Genomic DNA, 20,674 nt, shown 5'->3' on the forward strand with positions numbered 1-20,674 from the left:
TCCTCCCTCCCTCCCTCCCTCTCTCTTGTCCTCCCTCCCTCCCTTTCTTCCTTTCTTTTTTTTGATAAATGCACTGTTGAAATGTCTGGCAATAATAGAAATTGATTTGAAATCCAATCAAACGCTGCCATATCAAGTATCTCAGAAACAATGGTGAAGTTTTCTTTCAAAGAGACAGATGTTATTCTGTTTGACTTAATAATCTTTCTTTAGAATCGAATCCATAACAATGACTAAAAATCACTCAAAAACATTTTAAATATTACTTTCCCAAAGTTGAATTTTTGCTGTCCATTCCCAATCTTTGTCAGTATATGTTAATATATTTTCTGGTTACCCTTGTAACTTTTTGTTAAGCTCATTCAAGTGCTCAAATGCAGCTAAATATTCCAGGTGTGTAACCAAGAACTATCTTTCACTAAATCTTCAAAGTTGAATCATTTGCAAAATATTGTCCAATTCTTGACAAAATTCTACCTTTGGATCAAGAATGCACTTAAGCATGAAACAAGAAAAAGCAGTGTTCTGCTTTTATTTCTTTGCTGAAAGCTATAAGCAGATGGTTGTGTGGGTAACTTGGATTTTATTATAGTCACCGTTTTGACAATACTATTTAATTTGCAATTAACTACCACAGAGAATATTTATATATAGTTCTGTGAATAAAATAATATAGTACTTGAATCTTAGAGTTATCAGAATAAACTCTGAATGTAATAAACATTTAAAAGAAGTATTTCCATACTATCTCATTTTCCTTGAATATTTTATTTCTTGTAAGATCTTTGTTCCTTTTCAAAACAAAGTTCTTCCAAACATTTCACCTAAATGCTTCTAAATAGTGCTGTTGTCTAGCAGTTGCTAATGTCTATAGATTTATCAATATACAATAAAGCATTTTTTGCAATAAATGTTTAATAATGTCCTAGATTATGGTAAGCTGTGTTATCTAACATGTTGCTCTACTAATATTATTACTGATTTTTCTTTTTGCTTTTCTGGTTTCAAGTAGTATAAAAAATTTCCACCCAAGCTGGTAAAATTGCAATTCTGATTTTTTTTTTTGCAATAATCATTCATTTTTACACTCGATATTGTGTTTTATTGCATTCCTAACCTCTTAATCTTCTGAATCTGATATTAACCTAAAAACAGAACTTTGTTTCATATTTTGCTACTTGTACATACTTTAGAAAGTTCAAAACGTGCTAAAAAGAAAAAAGCAAACAACCCCATTATAAAATGGGCAAAAGATATAAACAGACACTTCTCAAAGGAAGACATCTGAGCAGCCAACAGACACATGAAGAAATGTTCAACCTCACTAATCATCAAGGAGATGCAAATCAAAACCACACTGAGATACCACCTAACTCCAGTCAGAATGGCAATTATCAATAACTCAAAAAATAACAGTTGCTGGAGAGGGTGTGGCGAAAAGGGAACACTTCTACACTGTTGGTGGGAGTGCAAACTAGTGCAACCTCTGTGGAAAACAGTTCAGCGATTCCTAAAAGCTTTAAATATCAACCTCCCATATGACCCCGCAATCCCTCTACTGAGAATATACCCTGAAGAACTCAAATCACTCTATAAAAAAGATACCTGCACACGTATGTTTATCACAGCATTGTTCACAATAGCAAGAACCTGGAAGCAACCATGCTGCCCATCAAAAGAGGACTGGATTTTAAAAATGTAGTACATATACACGATGGAATACTACACAGCCAAAAAAAAAAAACAAAATCATGAATTTTGCAGCAATCTGGATACTAAAGTCTATAATACTGAGTGACCTCTCACAGAAACAAAGATCTGAGTATCACATGTTCTCACTCATATAGTGGACCTTGAACATCCAACGTTATACTATAAGAAAATGACTGACAGTGGTGGGAAACTATGGGGGGGAGGGGAAGGGAGGTAGGATTAACGGTAGTAAATATCTGTCTGGGGATGGGGAACACCTCTTATCAACAAGGGTGCCTGAATGAAGCATATTTGTATACCTAACCCTTAACTGTACCCCACAACATCATAATAAGAAATATTGATTATTAAAAAAAAAAAGAAAGTTTAAATCCTTTTTTCGGTGGAGTGGATCTTTTCTGGTGTGGTGCTGATAGAGCTCATTTGGCACCACGGAATCATTTAATAACATTTTACACGAATAAGGTATTTAGGCAGAAGGACAGGAATATTATTATAGTTCATAGTTCACAAACCTAAATTTGAGATAATCCTAATTATGTTACCTAATGTCTAATCTAATCTTTTTTGGCTATTGTGTTTGCCTAAAAGAGCTAATTGCTTTCCAACTTTAATAGAAAATTATTCATTTTGCATGAGCGAAAAGATACATATCTGTCAAAATTAAATCCATTATTAGGAGAATTTTAGGCCTTAAGGATATCAGAAAATGACATCCTGTATTAGGTAATTTGCATCAAAATGTTTTTAAAAGCTCAAGTCAAGGATGTGGTAAGAAAAACAGGAAGCACTGAGAAATATTTCATTAATTTAAGAAGAAAAAAATACGAAAAATTCAAAAAAATACATTACTTATACCAATTCATGCTAAACATTTTTTAAAAAAAATATTGCAAAGGCCAACAGTGCTCTTCACCTAAACAATTTTTATTAAAGTATGGTTAAAAATTGTGTTTTGCAAGTTTTTTTTTTTACTTTTTAAAAACAACTCTTTATGAAAATCAGTCAAGACTCAGATTTTCCCAGGCGTTAATATCAAAAACCAAACAAGAAGGAAAGAGGGGTTAGAAACAATCACCATAAACATGTAATTGCCTGTAGTTTAGGCACACCTAATACTAAATAGTAATAATGATATGAAAATAACAGCAACTATATATATGATCTGTGCTGAGGGGAAAACTTACGAAAAATAAAAGCAAACAAAACCAAAAATCAGAAGTAAACAAGAGCTTCTTTGCATTTTTTTATGGACACAAAACAGAATTTTGCTGATAAACTGAGTTTGTCTTAGAAGTCTAAAGGCAATGTCTAGAGCGGCAATCACACTACATAGGATGGTTCAACTAAGAGCTGGCAAAGGGGGATATCTGGTCTTAAGCTCGAAAACATGTTCTGAATTCAGGAAGTTTAACAAGGCAGCCATATGAATATTAGAAAAATAAAGTTTCGCTTGTGGTAAACTTCTGAATCACTGTATTTTTTAAAATAAGTTTTTACTACCATAAACAACTTGGGCACACCCATAGTCTCCTGCCCTGCATAACTTGGGAAGCTTCCCTTTATCGACCTGTCACTCAAACCACAGATGAAGGTTCACAACCACCTGGTTCCTTGCCTTTTTTTTTTATTTTAAGAAATACATATATAAATTAATATTATATATTATTATAAATTAATATAATATGTATATTATATATATTATATAAATTAAAAGACCTTAAAGAACAATTTTAGGTCTTTGGAAGTGGCTGCATACAACTGGAACTTCTGTCATACAATCTGGATTTCTGGACAATTTATGGATCCAGAATTTCTTGATCATTTCACTTGAGTCTGCTTTTAGCACTGAAGCAGATGCTAAGTCAACAAGTAAGCTATAAAGCTGCAAGGCTATAAAACTATGTGATAAAGCTTTATATGTTATAAAGCTGCAAGGCTGAATGTTTCAATTTAGGAGATACTCAGAGATTTTTTTGGCTACACTTGATTAAAAAGTATCTCCAGCCGGGCTCCATGGCTCAGCTTGTAATACCGTGCTTTGGGAGGCTGAGGTGAGTGGATTGCCTGAGCCCGCGGGTTCGAGACCAGCCTGGGCAACTTGGCGAGACCTCATCTCTGCAATAAATCAAAAAATTAGCTGGGCGTGGTAGTGCGCACCTGTAGTTCCAGCTATTCGGAAGGCTGAGGCGGAAGGATCGCCAGAGCCCAGCAGGTTGAGGCTGCGGTGGCCAGGAGCGGCCACTGCACTCCAGTCTGGGCGACGGAGTGAGACTCCAACTCAAAAAGAAAAGAAAAGAAAAGTATCTCCTCAGATTTTTAAATTTAAGCATGATTTTTGGATAGGTATGCTCACTAATACGTGATTAGAAAAGTCATCAAATGTTGGAAAGAGTCAAATCTGTCCTAAGAGGCATCTGCCATTTATCCTGGAGTTCAGTAAACCAAAAATCCCAATGTGTTCTTACCTTCAAAATATTTTGGCACTGATACACAAAAATTAACTCTAACTGGATCAAAGACCTAAACATAAAACCTCAAACTATAAGAATCTTGGAAAACGCAGGAGACACCCTTATAGAAATGGAACTGGCATCCAATTCCTGATCAGATCCCTAAGTGCCCATACCTTAAGAAATAAGATAGACAAGTGGGACCTCATCAAACTGATGAGCTTCTGCAAAGCAAAAGAACCATCAAGAGAGCAGGGAGACAGCCCATAGAACGGGAAAAAATATTTGCCAACTCTATCTCTGACAAAGGCCTAACATCTAGGATCTACGAGGAACTCAAATGCACTGAAAGCAAAAAAACAAACAGCCCCCTTAAAAAGTGGGCAAAAGACATGAATAGACACTTCTCAAAAGAAGATATACGGGCAGCCAACAGACACATGAAAAAGTGCTCAGCCTCACTCATCATCAGAGAAATGCAAATCAAAACCACACTGAGATACCATTACTAAAACAAACAACAACAGATGCTGGTAAGGATGTGGAGAAAAAGGAACACTTCTACACTGCTGGTGGGAATGGAAACTATTGCAACCTCTTTGGAAGACAGTGTGGTGATTTCTGAAATAACTAGAAATTGACCTTCCATATGACCCAGTAATTCCCCTGTTGGAAATATACCTGAAGGAACTCAAATCATTCTACAAAAAAGGTACCTGCACATGTATGTTTGTTGCAGCTCTATTCACAATAGCAAATACATGGAACCAACCATGTTGCCCATGGAAACTGAACTGGATAAAAAAAAATGTGGTACATATACACAATGAAATATTATGCATCCATCAAGAAGGACACACATATGGACTTCGCAGCAACTTGGATGGATTTAGAGTCGATCATACTCAGTGATCTATCACAGAAACAAAGAACAGAGTACCACATGTTCTCACTCTTAAGCAGACTTTGAACAATTATCATAATACTATAAGAAAGGAATTGGCAGTAGTGGGAAACTGTCAGGCGAGGTGGGGTGGGATTGGCAGTTGAGGGAAACTGCTGGGGGAGGGAGGGGCACACCTCCTCAACGATACCTGCATAATCAAAGTTTGTACATCTAACCCTGAATTGTACCCCACATCTTTAAAATTTAAAAAAATTGAAAAAAATATTTTGGCACTGAAGAAATAAGTTATCTATTCAAAATGCTAAACATGTCTTTAAGATATACCCCTGAGCGAGTCCCTTAAATTATAGAAATGGTCTTTACTAGTATCATCATTTTCACAAAATGTTTTAAATCCTACTCTTCATTTCCTGCATGTTTCATGATGGAAACTAAATCTTTTCCTTGCTATTTCACTGTATGACAGCAGAAAAGTACATAGTCAGGAGCTTTGATTTGATGAGATTCTCAATTTTCTTTCTTTCTTTTTTTTTTTTTTTTTGAGTTGGAGTCCCACTCTGTTGCCCAGACTGGAGTGCAGTGGCCGGTCCCAGCCACCGCAGCCTCGACCTGCTGGGCTCCTGCAATCCTTCCGCCTCAGCCTTCCAAGTAGCTGGAATTACAGGCGTGCGCTACCATGCCCGGCTAATTTTTTGATTTATTGTAGAGATGAGGTCTCGCTGCCCAGGCGGGTCTCGAACCCATGGGCTCAGGCAATCCACTCACTTCAGCCTCCCAAAGGCGTGGGATTACAGGCTGAGCCACCGAACCTGGCTGAGATTCTCAATTTTCACGCTCCGTCAATGCTAGGTCAAGAATAGGAGGCATACCATTGTGTGTGAATGTTCTCTGGGAGCAGAACAAAGCTTCTCTTGCTGCAAGCATAGCTAAGTGTGCAGACACTACAGATTCCTACCTGCCCTTTTTAAATCTAATCTCTGCTCACAACTAAATGATAACACTCTTCTATAGCACAGATTTGTAGTGATAATTGGAACAAAAAAACTAAGCACCTTTTCCTCATATAAGTGCTATATTTATGGCAAACACTTATCTGTGTATTGCACATAGGGAATTGGTTAAAACAAAATATTGGTCAGCACACTTTATGATGCTGTTCACAAAGTCAGTCAATAAAAGATTTTGCAAATAGCTTACAACTTATTCCATTTTCTCTCTGAGCATACCTTTCTATAGGGGCTTCAGCAAGAGTGTGATGTATCTTTTTAATAAATTTTTGCTACAAGAAGTACAACTTTAAATGATTTCTGTAGGTTAGACCTCAGCTCTACTGTTATTCAATTCTTTGCTGGAAAGCATTATTTTCCATATTTGTTCTGAAAAATATCAACAGGCTCATCAGAGACAGATTATCGCTCTAAACTTGAAAATGATGGAAAATGTGTCCATGGCTTCACCACACCAGTGAGTAATGAAGACATCCTTCAGTAGCAAACTGTCTGTGTCATGGATGTCTGAGGAGCACCTCTAAGGAGCACATCCAAGTGTCATTAGTGGTGGAGCACAGAGCTTAAGAGCATCTGAGCCAGGTCAACACTGACTTATGTGACCCAAGGGAAATTACTTAACCATGATGTCCCTCATCTCTAAAATAGAGATATTCATTGTGTCTATCTTATAGTATTATTGTGGGGATCAAATGATTGAATGTATGCATGGGAATACTTTGGAGTGTCTAGAACATAGTAAACACCTTTTGTGACATGCAAAATGTGGTAACTTGCTTTGGTGTCCTCCCAAAGTGGGTATACAACCCAGCTCTCCAGTCACCAGCCTCTCCTGGCACTGCATGCCTCTCGGCAGTTATAGTCACTCTTGTTCAAAGTCTAGGTTCTCAATGACAGAGCTGTTTTGCCACGACTAGCCTGGTTCTTTGCCCCCTCATCTTTTCACCATCTCCCTAGCTCCTGGTCCTTTCTCTTCTTCCATCTCATGTGCCCTGGACCTGATCAGAGTCATGACTGTGCCCCCATGCTAGTAAGATAACCTGCAGCATACAGTCTAAGGCTGATTCTCCAGCATATGTAGACATCTCCTTGAAGTTTTCTCCTGACAAAATTGTTAATGCCTAACACATACCACCAAATGGATTCCTTAACATAAACTTAATGAATGAAGTTATTATTATTATTTTTTAGCTTAGAGATACCATGGTAGAGATAAGCATTGTAGAACTGCACACTGCATGTATTTTACCACACTTAGAAATTGTGTGAAGACATTATAGTTATTTTATCACATTATTCTTAAAAGGCGTTTGGTGTAATATATCCTCATCTTGTTGACCCAGTATATACACTACTTTGAACTTCTAATTTAGCTGCTTCCAACGATGTAACATACACATAATTGTCCTTACTCATAAGATTTATAATATTTGGAATTCAAGCCACATCAAACCCCAAAATGCAATAATGATAACAAATCATGATTCCAAAATATCTTCTTAAATGAGACCTTACATGTTATGGTCAGGCATCACTTCTATCAGTTTAAAAAAGTATAAAACATCTATTCTATTCTTCTAGCAGAAGTGATCATCAGCCTAGAAATATAACAAATATCTAGAATTGAACAAAAGTACAATTTTTAGTCTCCTATTCAATACTTAATCTTTTGCTGGTAAATAGATCAGAATCAATTTTACATTTGGCAAAATTTGTCTCTTCTCATAATGGGGAATGAACACCACAAATTGCACTCCTGGATATCTGGGTGGTTGAATGAGTCTTTTCTTCAGAAGAGAAAACTACAAAAACATTTTCACATCCGAATCAAGAAGTAAGTTTTAAAAACAAAAATAAACAATTTTTCCATCAGTTTCCATTTAAGGTCTACAAAAACTTACAAGGAACCATTAAAAAGGTAGCAAAGTAGTGGTAGGAATGATTCGGGGGGTGCACATGCAGGTTCTTTATGTGGACATACTGTGTAGTGATGGGGATTTGGGCTCAGGTGACCCAATTCTTACAAAGTAAACATTGTGTCCCATGTGTAGTTTCTGAACCCTATCTTCCCTCTTCAATTCCCACTTTATGGCGTCCCCAGTGTCTATTATTTCCATCTTCGTTACTGTTTAGTTCTCACATATGGGTGAAAACACACAGAGCTTGATTTTCTGTTTTCTGACTCAGTTCACTTAGAATAATGATCTCAGTACCAGCATTTATAAAGCAACTACCAAATAAACTAAAAAAAGATATTGACTCTAGCACTATTATAGCAGGAGACTTGAATACCTCATTAACAGCCCTAGATAGATCATTGAGACAAAAAATCATCAAGGAGATCTAGAAACTTAAACTTGACACTCAACCAAATGAACTTAATAGATACCTATGGAATATTTCACCCAACAACCACAGAATATACATTCTACTTGGTACCACATGGAGCACACACCAAGATCAATCACACCCTTAGCCATAAATCAAGGATAAACAAGTTCCATAAGCTTGAAATATTTCCATGCACCTTTTCAACCACAGTGAAATAAAAATAAATATCAACACCAACAAAAATTTAACCAAAGCCCACAAAGACATGGACACTAAACAGCATGATGCTGAACAACTATAGGGTCAATACTGAAATCAAAGCAGAAATTAAAAGATTCCTGGAAACAAATGAAAATGAAGAAACATCTTAACAAGACTTCTGGGATGCCATGAAAACAGTTCTAAGAGAGGAATTTATATCTCTACTAGCACACATCAAGAAAATGGAAAGATCACAAGCTGAGAGTCTAACAAATCACCCAAGGGAGCTAGAAAGAGAAGACCACCAAACCCCAACTGTAGCAGAAGAATCCAAATCACCAAAATGAGAACCCAAATACGGGACACAGAAGATAAAAATATCACAGATAACATCAACAAAACAAAAAGCTGCTTCTTTGGAAGAATTAACAAGATTGATGGAACCCTAGCCAGAATGACCAAGCAAAAGAGAGAAAAAGCCCAAATAAGCACAATCTGAAATACAAAAAGATCAAATCACAATTGACCCTGAAGAAACACAAAAGATTATCAGAGATTACTATGTACACATATATGGAAGCAAACTTGATAACCTAAATGAAATGGAGAACTTTCTGATATCACACAACCTCCCCAAGTTGATACAAGAAGACACTGAGACACTAAATAGACCAATAACAATCCAGAAAATTGATTCTGTCATATGAAAACAACGTACAAAAAAGCCCTGAACCGGATGGCTTTCTAGCAGAATTCTACAAAATGTACAAGGAGGAGCTGATACCAACCTATTGAAAGTATCCCAGACAATTGAGAAAGCTAACATCACACTGATACCCAAACCGGGTAAAGATCCAACAAAAAAAGACAACTACAAGTCAATATCCCTTATGAACATAGATGCAAAAATCCTCAACAAGATTCTAGCAAATTGGATCCAAAAACACATCTCAAAAATCATCCACTATGACCAAGTAGGCTTCATCCCCAGGATACAGGGCTGGTTCAACATCTGCAAGAAAATAAATGTAATTAAATACACCAACAGATGTAAAATCAAGAACCACATGATTGTATCATTAGATGTAGAAAAAGGTTTTGATAAAATCTAGCATTCCTTCTTAATAAAAACTCTCAAACACCTAGGGATAGAAGTCACATACCTCAAAATAGTAACTGCCATCTACGATAAACCCACAACTGGCATATTGCTAAATGGACAGGAACTCGAAACATTTCCCCTGAAAACTAGAACAAGACAAGGCTGCCCACTCTCACCCCTATTGTTCAACATTGTGTTGGAAGTCCTAGTTTGGGCAATTAGACAAGGGAAGGAAATCAGGGGTATCCAAATAGGTAAAGAGGAAATTACGTTATCCCTCTTTGCTGACGCTATGATCTTATACCTTGAAAATCCAAAAGAATTTGTCAAAAACCTGCTTGCACTGATAAAGGACTTTGGCAAAGTCTCAGAATACAAAATAAATATGCAAAAGACAGTTGCATTCTTATGCAACAACAACAAGCAGGCAGAGAACCAAATAAAAAGAACAGTCCTGTTCACAATAACACACACACACACACACACACACACACACACACACACACACTCACTCACTCACACAAAACAAACAAAAATAACCCTTGGCATCTTCCTAATGAGAGAAGTGAAAGACCTCTACAATGAGAACTACAAAACACCACCCAAAGAAATCCAAGAAGACATAAACAAATAGAAAAATGTTCCATGCTCATGGATAGGAAGAATCAACATTGTTAAGACATCCATCCTACCCAAGGCAATCTACAGATTCAATGCAATACCCATTAAATTACCAACATCATTCTTCTCAGACTGGGAAATGAAAATACAGAAATTCATATGGAAACATAAATGACCAGGAATAGCCAAAACAATCCTTAGCAAGAGAAACAAAGCAGGAAGTATCACACTGCCAGACTTCAAACTTTACTATAAAGCTACAGTAATCAAAACAGCTTGGTATTGGTACAAGAACAGGCACTTAGACCAATGGAACAGGATAGAGATTCCAGAAGCAAAGCCTCAATTTCTCAACCACCTCAAATTTGACAAAGCCTCCATCAACAACCACTGGGGAGAGGAGAACCAATTCAGTAAATGGTGCTGGGGAAACAGGCTGATCACATGCACAAGCTTGAAACAGGACCCCTACCTATTAACATACACAAAAATTAACTCTAAATGTATCAAAGACCTAAACGTAAAAGCTCAAGCTATAAGAATCTTAGAAAATGCAGGAGACATCTTTATGGAAATTGGAACTGGCAATCAATTCCTGATCAAAACCCCAAGTGCCCATGCCCTAAGAGAGAAGATAGACAAGTGGGACCTCACCAAACTGAAAAGCTTCTGCAAAGCCAAAGAAACCATCAAGAGAGTGGGAGACAGCCCACGGACTGGAAAAAAATATTTGCCAACTGTATATCTGACAGAGGCCTAACATCCAGGATCTACCAGGAATTTAAACGTGCCAAAAGGAAAAAACAAACAGCCCTATGAAAAAGTGGGCAAAAGATATGAATAGACATTTCTCAAAAGAAGATATACAGGCAGACAACAGAAACATGAAAAAGTGCTCAGCCTCACTCATCATCAGAGAAATGCAAATCAAAACCACATTGAGATACCACCTAACCCCGGTAAGGATGGCCATCATTAATAAAACAAACAACAGATGCTGGTGAGGATGTGGGAAAAAAGGAATGTTTCTACACTGCTGGTGGGAATGCAAACTAGTGCAATTCTCTGGAAGACAGTGTGACGATTTCTGAAAGAACGAGAAATTGACCTTCCATATGATCCAGCAACCCCTGTATTGAGAATATACCCGGAGGAACTCTAATCTGTCTACAAAAAAGATACCTGCACATGCATGTTGTAGTTCTATTCATAATAGCAAAAACATGGAACCAGCAACCATGCTGCCCATTGAAGCTGGACTGACTAAAAAATGTGGTACATACACATTGTGTGTATGTACCACATTTTTTAGTCAACCATAAAGAAGGACAAACATACGGACTTTGCAGCAACTTGGGTGGATTTAGAGTCTATCATACTCAGTGACAGTCACAGAAACAAAGAACAGAGTACCATATGTTCTCACTCAGAAGTGGACCTTGAACAATTATCAAAATACTATAAGAAAGGGATGGGGAATAGTGGGAAACTGCCAGTGGAGGGAGGGTGTAGTTGAGGGAAACTGCCAAGGGAGGGAGGGGCACACCTCATCAACAAGGGTACCTGCATAATGAACATTTATATGCCTAAACCTGAATTGTACTCCATATCTTTAAAATAATAATAATAATAATGAAAAAAATAACAGTAATACATTAAAAAAAAGATCTCTAGTTCCATCCATGTTGCTGCGAAGGACATGATTTTACTATTTTTAAGGCTGGGTAGTATTTCATGGTGTATATATACCACATTTTCTTTATCCAGTTAATTGTTGGTGGGCACTTAGGCTGGCTCCATGATTTTGTTATTGTGAACAGTGCTGCAATGAACATACGAGTACAGGTATCTTTTTAATATGTTGGTTTCTTTTCCTTTGAGTAGATCCCTAGTAGTTGAATTGCTGGTCAAATTGCAATTCAATTTTTAGTTCTTTGAGAAATCTCCAGACTGTTTTCCATAGAGGCTGAACTAGCTTACAATCCCACCAACAGTGGTTGAACGTTCTCTTTTCTCTACAACTATGCCAACATCTGTTGTTCTTTGGCTTTCTAATAATGACCATTCTGATTGGTGTGAGGTGAGAGCATATTGTGGTTTTAAATTGCATTTCTCTGATAACTAGTGATGCTGAGCATTTTTTCATATGTTTTTTGGTTGCTTGTGTGTCTTCTTTTGGAAGTGTCTGTTCATGTCCTTTGCCCACGTTTGATGTGGTTATTTGTTTTTTTCATGTTGAGTTCCTTGCAGATTCTAGATGTTAGCCCTTTGTCTAGAGCATAATTTGTGAATATTGTCTCCCATTCAGTAGGTTTTCTGTTTGCTCTGTTGATTATTTCATTATGCAGAATCTTTTTAGTTTATTTAAGTCCCATTTGTCTATTTTTAATTTTTGTCACAATTGCTTTGGGGTCTTTGTTGCAAATTCTTTGCCTGGACCAATGCCCAGCATAGTGTTTCCGAGGTTTTCTTCTAGGATTTTTATAGTTTCAGGTCTTACATTTAAGTCTTTGATCCATCTTGAGTTAATTTTTGTATATGGTGAGAGGTAGGGATTCAGTTTCATTCTTTGGCATATGGCTAGCCAATTTTCCCATAACCATTTATTGAATAGGGTGTCATTTCCCCATTGTTTATTTTTGTCAGCTTTGTTAAAGGTCAGGTGGTTGTAGGAAGATGGTTTTATTTCTGGGTTCTCTATTTTGTTCCATTGGTCAATTTGTCTATTTTTGTACCAGTACCATGCTGTTTTAGTTACTATAGCCTTAAAGTGTAACTTGAAGTCAGGCAGTGTGGTGCCTCCACAGTTGTTTCTTTTTGCTTAGAATTGCTTTGGCTATTTGGGCTCCTTTTTGAGTCCATATAAGCTTTAGGATTGTTATTTCCAGTTCTGTAAAGAATGAACTTGGTTATTTGATTGAGGTTGCATTGAATCTGTAGATTGCTTTGGGCAGTAGGGTCACTTTAATAATATTGATTCTTCTAATCCATGTACATGTTTTCAACTTTTCCCAGTTAAGTATGATATTGGCTGTTGGTTTGTCATATATGGCTCTTATTATTTTGAGATATGTTCCCTCAGTGCCCTGTTTTTTGAGGGTTTTCATCATGAAGAAATCCTGGATTTTGTCAGATGCCTTTTCTGCATCTATTGAGATGACCATATGGTTTTTATTTTTGCTTCTTTTTCTATGATGAATCACATTTATTGATTTGTGAAACCAAACCATCTTTGCATCCCTGGAATAAAACCCACTTGGTCATGATGAATTTTTTTGATATGCTGTGTAATTTGGTTTGCTAGTGTTTTGTTAAGGATTTTAGCATCTATATTCATCAGGAAAACAGGCCTGTAGTTTTCTTTCTGGAGTTTCTTTCTTTTTGTTGCATCCTTACCTGATTTTGGTAACAGTGTGATACTGGTTTCATAAAATAAGTTAGAGAGGAGTCCCTCTTCCACAATTTTCTGGAATAGTGTCAGTAGGATTGGAACCAGATCTTCTTGGTACACCTGATAAATTTTGACTGTGAATCTGTGTAGCCCTGGACTTTTGTTGTTGTTTGGAGATTTTTTTTAAATTACAGATTCAATTTCACTGCTATTAGTCTATTCAGGGTATCTGTTTCTTCTTGGTTCAGTCTTGGGAGGTTGTATAGTTCCAGGAATTTATCCATTTCCTCTAAGTTTTCCAGTTTGCTGCCATAAAGGTGTTCATAGCAGTCCCTAAAGTTCTTTTTTTATTTCTGTGGTATCAGTTATTATGTTACCTCTGTCATTTGATTGAATTTATTAGATTTTTTTGCTCTTTTTTTCTTGGTTAATCTAGCTATCAGTCTGTCAATTTTGTTTATTCTTTTGAAAAATTAACTTTTTGATTCATTTGTTTTTGGTTTGTTTTATTATTTGGTCTCAATGTCATTAAGTTCTGCTCTGATCTTTGTTATTTCTTTTCATCTGCTAGCTTTAGGTTTAGATTATTCTTATTTTTCTAGTTCTTTGAGGTGCAAGGTCCAGTTGTTAATTCTGATCTGTTTTTCTTTTCATGTAGGCATTTAGTATTATAAATTTTTCTCTCAGAACTGATTTTGCTGTGTCCCAGAGGTTTTGGTATGTTGTGCCACTATTTCCATTTGTTTCAACTAATTTTAAAAAAAATTTGTCTTAATTTCATTGTTAACCCAAGGATTAGTCAAGAGTGAGGTGTTCAGTTTCCACAAAGTGGTGTAGTTTTGGGATTTCTTCTTTAGTGCTGATTTCTAATTTTATTTCACTGTGGTCTGAGAAGATGCTTGGTAGAATTCTGGTATTTTTGAATTTATTGAGACTTGCTTTATGGCCAAGGATATGGTTTATTTTGGAGAATGTTACATGTGGATATGAGAAGAATGTATATTCTACAGTTGTTGGGTGGAAAATGCAGTAGACATTTGTTAGATCCATTTGGTCTATAACTCCGCTTATGTCCAGAGTTTATTAATTTTCCACTTCGATGATCATTCTAGTTATGTCAGTGGGATGTTGAAGTCACCCACCATTATGGTATTGCTATCAATATGTTTTCAGAGGTACAGTAATGTTTGCTTGATGAATTTGGATGCTCTGGTGTTCAGTGCATGTATGTTGAAGATGGTTAAATCTTCTTGTTGAATTTCACCCTTTATCATTATATAATGTCTTTTTCTTTTCCTTCCTTCCTTCCTTCCTTCCTTCCTTCCTTTCTCTCTCTCTCTCTCTCTCTCTCTTTCTTTCTTTCTTTTCTGTTTTTGGTTTAAAGTTTGCACCGTACGATATGAAGATGGCAGCTCCTACTTGTGTTTGCTTCCATTCACCTGTAATATCTTTATCAACCCATTTGATTTAAGTCTGTGACTGTCTTTGTCTAGTAAATGGGTCTCCTGTAGGCAGTATATATGGTTGGATCTTGTTTTATTTAATCCAGTTTGCCACTCTAATGCTTTGAAGGGGGGCATTTAGCCCATTTACATTCAGGGTTGGTATTGGTTTTGCTCCCACCATTGTGTTGTAAGCTTGCTGACTTGGGGATTCTAATGTGTACTTGCTGTATAGGCACTGTGAGCTTTGAACTTATATGCCCTTTTGTGATATGAGAGTCATCATTTCATTTCCAAGTTTAGAGCTCCTTTAAGCATCTCTCCCAGGGCTGGTTTCCTGGTGACAAATTCCCTTCGTGTTTGTCTTGGAAGGACTTTATTTCACCTCCGTTTATGAAAATTAGCTTGGACAGCAACAACATTCTTGGCTGCTATTCTTTCTTCTTTAAGGAGGTTAAAAACAGGATCTCATTCTCTTCTGGTCTGTAGGGTTTCTGTTGAGAAATCTGCTGCTAATCTGATGTCCTTTCCTTTGTAAGCGATTTCGTGCTTCTCTCTTGCTGCTCTTAGGATATTTTCTTTCATGTTGACTTTGGGGAATCTGACAATGATATGTCTTGGTGAGGTTCTTTTTACAACATATCTTGCAAGAGTCCTTTGGGCTCTTTGCATCTGGATGTCTAAGTTTCTCTTGAGACAAGGGAAGTTTGCTTGAATTATTTCCTCTAGTAGATTTTCCATAATTTTTAACTTCTTCTCCCTCTAGAATGACTATGATTTGCAGATTTGGTCATTTTACATAATCACATAGCTCTTGTAGGTTTTGCTCATTCTTCTAGATTCTGTGTTCTTTGTTTCTGTCTGACTCTGACTGGGTTAGTTCAAAGATCCTATCTTGTTCCTGATATTCTTTCTTCCATTTATTCTATCCTACTGCTGCAGCTTTGTGCTGCATTTTGTATCTCCCCCAACGTGTTTTTTAGTTCTATTTGTGTTTTTGTAAAGCTGTCAAACTCTCCTTTCACCTCCTGCACTATTCTGCTAATTTCTTTGAGGTGGTGATCAGTTTTATCTTGCATCTCATTGAGCTTCTTAATAATCAATATTTCAAGATCATTGTCTGACATTTCAAGGATTTTATTGTGGTTATTGTTTTTATTGTTGAATAATTGGTGAGCCCATTTGGAGGGGTAGGACTTTTTTTTTCTTACTTTCAGAGTTGTTTCTCTGTTTCTTTCTCATTTAGATGAACTATAGCAGCTAATCTGGATGAGTTCCTTTGCTATAGATGGTGTATGTATGTGGGCTTTCCCAGGTGTTGACTGTACTAGTGATACAGTGGCAGTGTGGGCTGGTTCACTGCTTCCTGTGAGGCTTGGGTGGTGGGGGGTTTTGGAGGCTTAAATTGCTCCTTGGTTGTGTATGCTGGAGTGAGCAAATTACCTGTTGTGAGGCATCATTCAACCTCCAGGCCAGCAAGTGGTGCCTAAGGGTAAGAGTTGACTTTTGCTGATGTGGATAGGTATTTACTAGATTCTAATTTACTGGAAGAAGCTCTCTGTTGTCTCAGTAATGAACTAATCTGCATGCAGAGTGCACTGTGGTCTACGTTCCCAGTTCAGCCCTGGGAAGGGGAAGATCCAAGGTGGGTGGGGTTAAACTGGGCAGACCCACCTACGGGTCTACCAGTGTCAGGCACAAGCATCCGCTCCAAGGCTGGGTCTGGTATGCAACCTCTGAGTGCCCAGAAGTGTGCCTTGGCAAGGTGTCAAGGACCTCTGCTGCTTCAAGTTCTCTGTCCAGGAAGGGAAGGGCAGTCTGAGCTCTTAATCTAGCAGAGTGGGAGCTCCAGGTGCCTAGGACACATCTAGGCATTGATGTAAAGAAAGAGCAGCACAGCGCCAAGACTCTACCCCTGTGGTGAGCAGTGACTCAGGCTCCTACTCCGGGTGATTGGGTATAGCAGGACATGGAGCACTAGAGACCTTGTTGCATAGGGATGGATGCCCATGAGGAGTGGTGGCTTAAGCTACTAATCTGGGTGTGTGGAGATGGAAGCCATCTGACCTTTGGTGCTGGGGGACACATTCCCCCATCAGACTCAGGGGGCAGGTTGTGGTGCCCGCAATAACACCCGCAGCTTGATTCTGGGTCATGGAGCTGGCCTTGGCTGCCCAGTTGTACAGGAGAGGGAAGCCCTCCTTTTCCTCAGAATTCCTGGGAATGCCACCTGACTATTCTGGGCAGAAGGCTGGGATTCTTAACAGTGGTGCTTGCTGAAGAATCCCAGGTTGCAAACCTGACGGTGGCTGCAGGATCACAAGAGAAACAGTGGCTGCTGCAAGTTTCCTTCAACTCAGAATGCAGATTCCAGGGCATGGGAGTGGGGGGGGGCGGTCCCATGATAGGCTTCTGTCATTAAGGCCGATATTCTGGGAGTTCCTTGGTGTTTCTGGGGCCCTTTGCCACCACTGCCCAGAGCAGGGTGGGGCATTTGGGCAGTGGCACACCAAGAGGAATGCTGGGTCGAAGATCTGACCTTGGCAGCCTGTCTCTCCGGGAGGGAAGTACAGGTTTGGGGGTCTCCTGCTGCTCCCAAGTTGGAATGAACCCTGGTCTGGTCTCAAACCCTGGGTGAACTTCTCGCTCCCACTTTGAACCAGGTGTGGGAAGAAACCCCTCCCCAGCTTTAGAGCCATCAGCCTTGTCCCTGGACAGAAACCCAAGTGCCTGCAGAGGCCCCTGTTGGTGCAATAACGGGCCCCTATCAAAAATGGGTGTCTTCCTCAGTGACTCGGATTTGGGAGAGTATCTGTGGCTTTGCTGGGTGTCTTTCCCTTTCACCAACTCTTGGCCTTCCCCTGAAACAGCTCCAGGGCTCTGGAGAAATAGGGTGTTCTCCGGTGGCCTAAGACAGGCAGATCGCTGATTGAAAGATGCATTTCAGAGGAGCATTTTCAGTCCCATCCTGTGGTCTGGGGATTGCACTCATTTTTTTCCCTGTTTTTAGGGGTTTTTCATCCATCCTCTCCCTGCTGAGATCTAGGGTATTCTCTGCTGTTCTGATGAATATCCATTTTCTTTCTTGGATTGGGGTTCGCTGTGTTGATTTTTCCACAGTCTCATGTTGTTCCAGTGGGTGAGAAGTGCGTGAAAACCTCTAATCCACCATCTCTGAGGCAGCATCAACAATACTACTAAAGGGATTTTTATTTTTAAATCAAAGGGCTTTAAATGCCATTATACGTTAATTTTCCCATCTTAAAAAAAAAGCGCTAATTCTCTCATCTTAAGGAAAAAAAAAACCTCTCTTTTGACCCCAATTCTCCTTTACCTACCACCCCACTTCTCTTGCCCCTTTGGCATCCCAAAATGCCAAAACCAAATGCATGTTTTTTCCCCAAAGAATCTGACCCATCCGGTCTTCTGTGTCCCAGTTAACAGCAACTCCATGCCTCTTGTTCAGACAGCGGGATCATCAGAGTCATCCTGGCCCACTCTCTGGCTCTCTACCCTACACAGAGTCCATAAAAACATCCCATTTGCTTCTCCTTCATATTACTGATATTTCCGGAGTCAGACCACCTCACAATGACCACTGAGTTCGTTTCTTACCTGAACAATGACAGTCTTTAATTGGCCTCCCTGCTTCAGCCCTGCCTTCTCCAAAGTCTGTTGTCTACTCTGCAGTCACAGCGATCCTTCTCAAAATTTAATTCTAATTGTGATGCTTCTCTGCCAAAAAATCATTCGGTGAGTCTCCATGTTTCTCAGAGTAGAAGCTGACGTCCTCACAGTGGCCAACAAAGTCCTGTGACCTTGCAATAGCCTTAGAGAGGCATGTATTTCATCAACTAGTAACTGTCTGTTCTGTAGACTGGCAGTTCTTAAACGTGTTCTGTCCCCTGTCTCTCATTCACTCTGCTGTCGTCACACCAGCCTCCTCTTCGTCCCTTGAGCAGGCCAGGTCTGTTCTCACCTCAGGATTTTGTGCAGTCTGGAGTGCTCTCCCTTGCACCACTATATAATTCACAACCCCTCTCCCCAACACCCCCAGTCTTCTTTACCATACTTTGTTTTTTCTATAATGCTTAATACCCTTTAGCATTCTACATAATTGACTCATGGATTGTGCTTGTTATTGTCTTTCTCTGCCAAAATATAAGCTCTACAAGGGCAACAATTTTGATCTGGATGGTTTAGTAACCATACCTCTGGCACTTAAACCAGTTTCTGCTACAGAGAGGGCGCTCAATACATTGAATGATTGGATTTTCATAAGCATCTCTGTTCTTCCCACAAAAGATTTCTCACTCTCGTTAAGTGCTTTAAGATTTGAAATGAATCTATCATTTAAAATCTTAATCAAAATGTTTTTCTTTTTTGTAGAATGATTTTAGCTCCTCCAGGTATACACGCATGTTTGCTGCAGCTCTATTCACAAAAGCAAAAACATGGAACCAATCATGTTGCCCATTGAAGCTGGACTGGATGAAGAAAATGTGATACATATATAAATGGAATATTATGCAGCCATAAAGAAGGACAAATATATGGACTTTGCAGCAACTTTGATCGATTTGGAGTCGATCATACTCAGTGATCTATCACAGAAACAAAGAACAGAGTACCAAATGTTCTCACTCATAAGTGAACCTTGAACAATTATCATAATACCATAAGAAAGGATCTGGCAGTAGTGGGAAACTGTCAGGGGAGGGGGTGGGATTGGCAGTTGAGGGAAACTGCCAGGGGAGGGAGGGCACACCTCATCAACAAGGGCACGTGCATAATCAACGTTTGTACATCTAACCCTGAATTGTACTCCACATCTTTATAATAATAATTTAAAAAATGTTTTTCTTCTCTCCCCCTTCACTCCAGCAAGAGAGCTGTCCTCAGTGTCACCTGGTTTATTCAGAATTATAGGTTGAATAAAGGAGAGTAAGAAAGCAGAGAACAGGGAATGTGACTCAACGGATTTGGTGGCCAAGCTAACTATTATCACCATTCAGAAAAGATTATATCAACAACTGCTACCAGCCCAACCAGATAGCCAATGAAAGCCAGTATCATCTTGAAGTCCTACTGACGAACTGTCATCCGCTGTGCAGAACTTTAAAACAACTTGTAGACTCATGATTGTGTGACTTCAAACTATACCAACAACAAATGTGTGTGAAAGCAACAGCAGAGTGAAGCATTATCAGTCTCTATGAATGTCCTAAGTTATCAAGCTCATTTTATTTTTAAAAAGATCCTTATTTCTACTGCATAAAAGAAAGCTGAAATGACATGAATAGCAAATCGGGTATCATCTATAGATTCCCATCTTCTTTTCTAAGAAATCATGAAGTATCAGAAATATGTTTCTAATACCGATTTAAAATAGATGGCATAACATTATATAAATATATGCAGCACAATAGTACACTACTCCAAAGGCTAGTTGTTTCTAAATAGATAAAGGGACGATAAATGGAAAAAATAAAATTGTGATTAAGTT

General features: G+C 38.4%; 1 protein-coding gene across 1 annotated transcript in view; it reads right to left on the reverse strand.

Moving 5' to 3' along the window:
• DNAH6 (dynein axonemal heavy chain 6) overlaps window positions 1–20,674 on the reverse strand; it is a 310,610-nt gene that overhangs the window by 273,623 nt on the left and 16,313 nt on the right. The gene's annotated exons all lie outside the window — the stretch shown is intronic.

This window comes from Carlito syrichta, unplaced genomic scaffold, assembly GCF_000164805.1.
Source record: "Carlito syrichta isolate Samal-C Ts95f unplaced genomic scaffold, Tarsius_syrichta-2.0.1 Scaffold306846, whole genome shotgun sequence".
Lineage (NCBI taxonomy): Eukaryota > Metazoa > Chordata > Mammalia > Primates > Tarsiidae > Carlito > Carlito syrichta.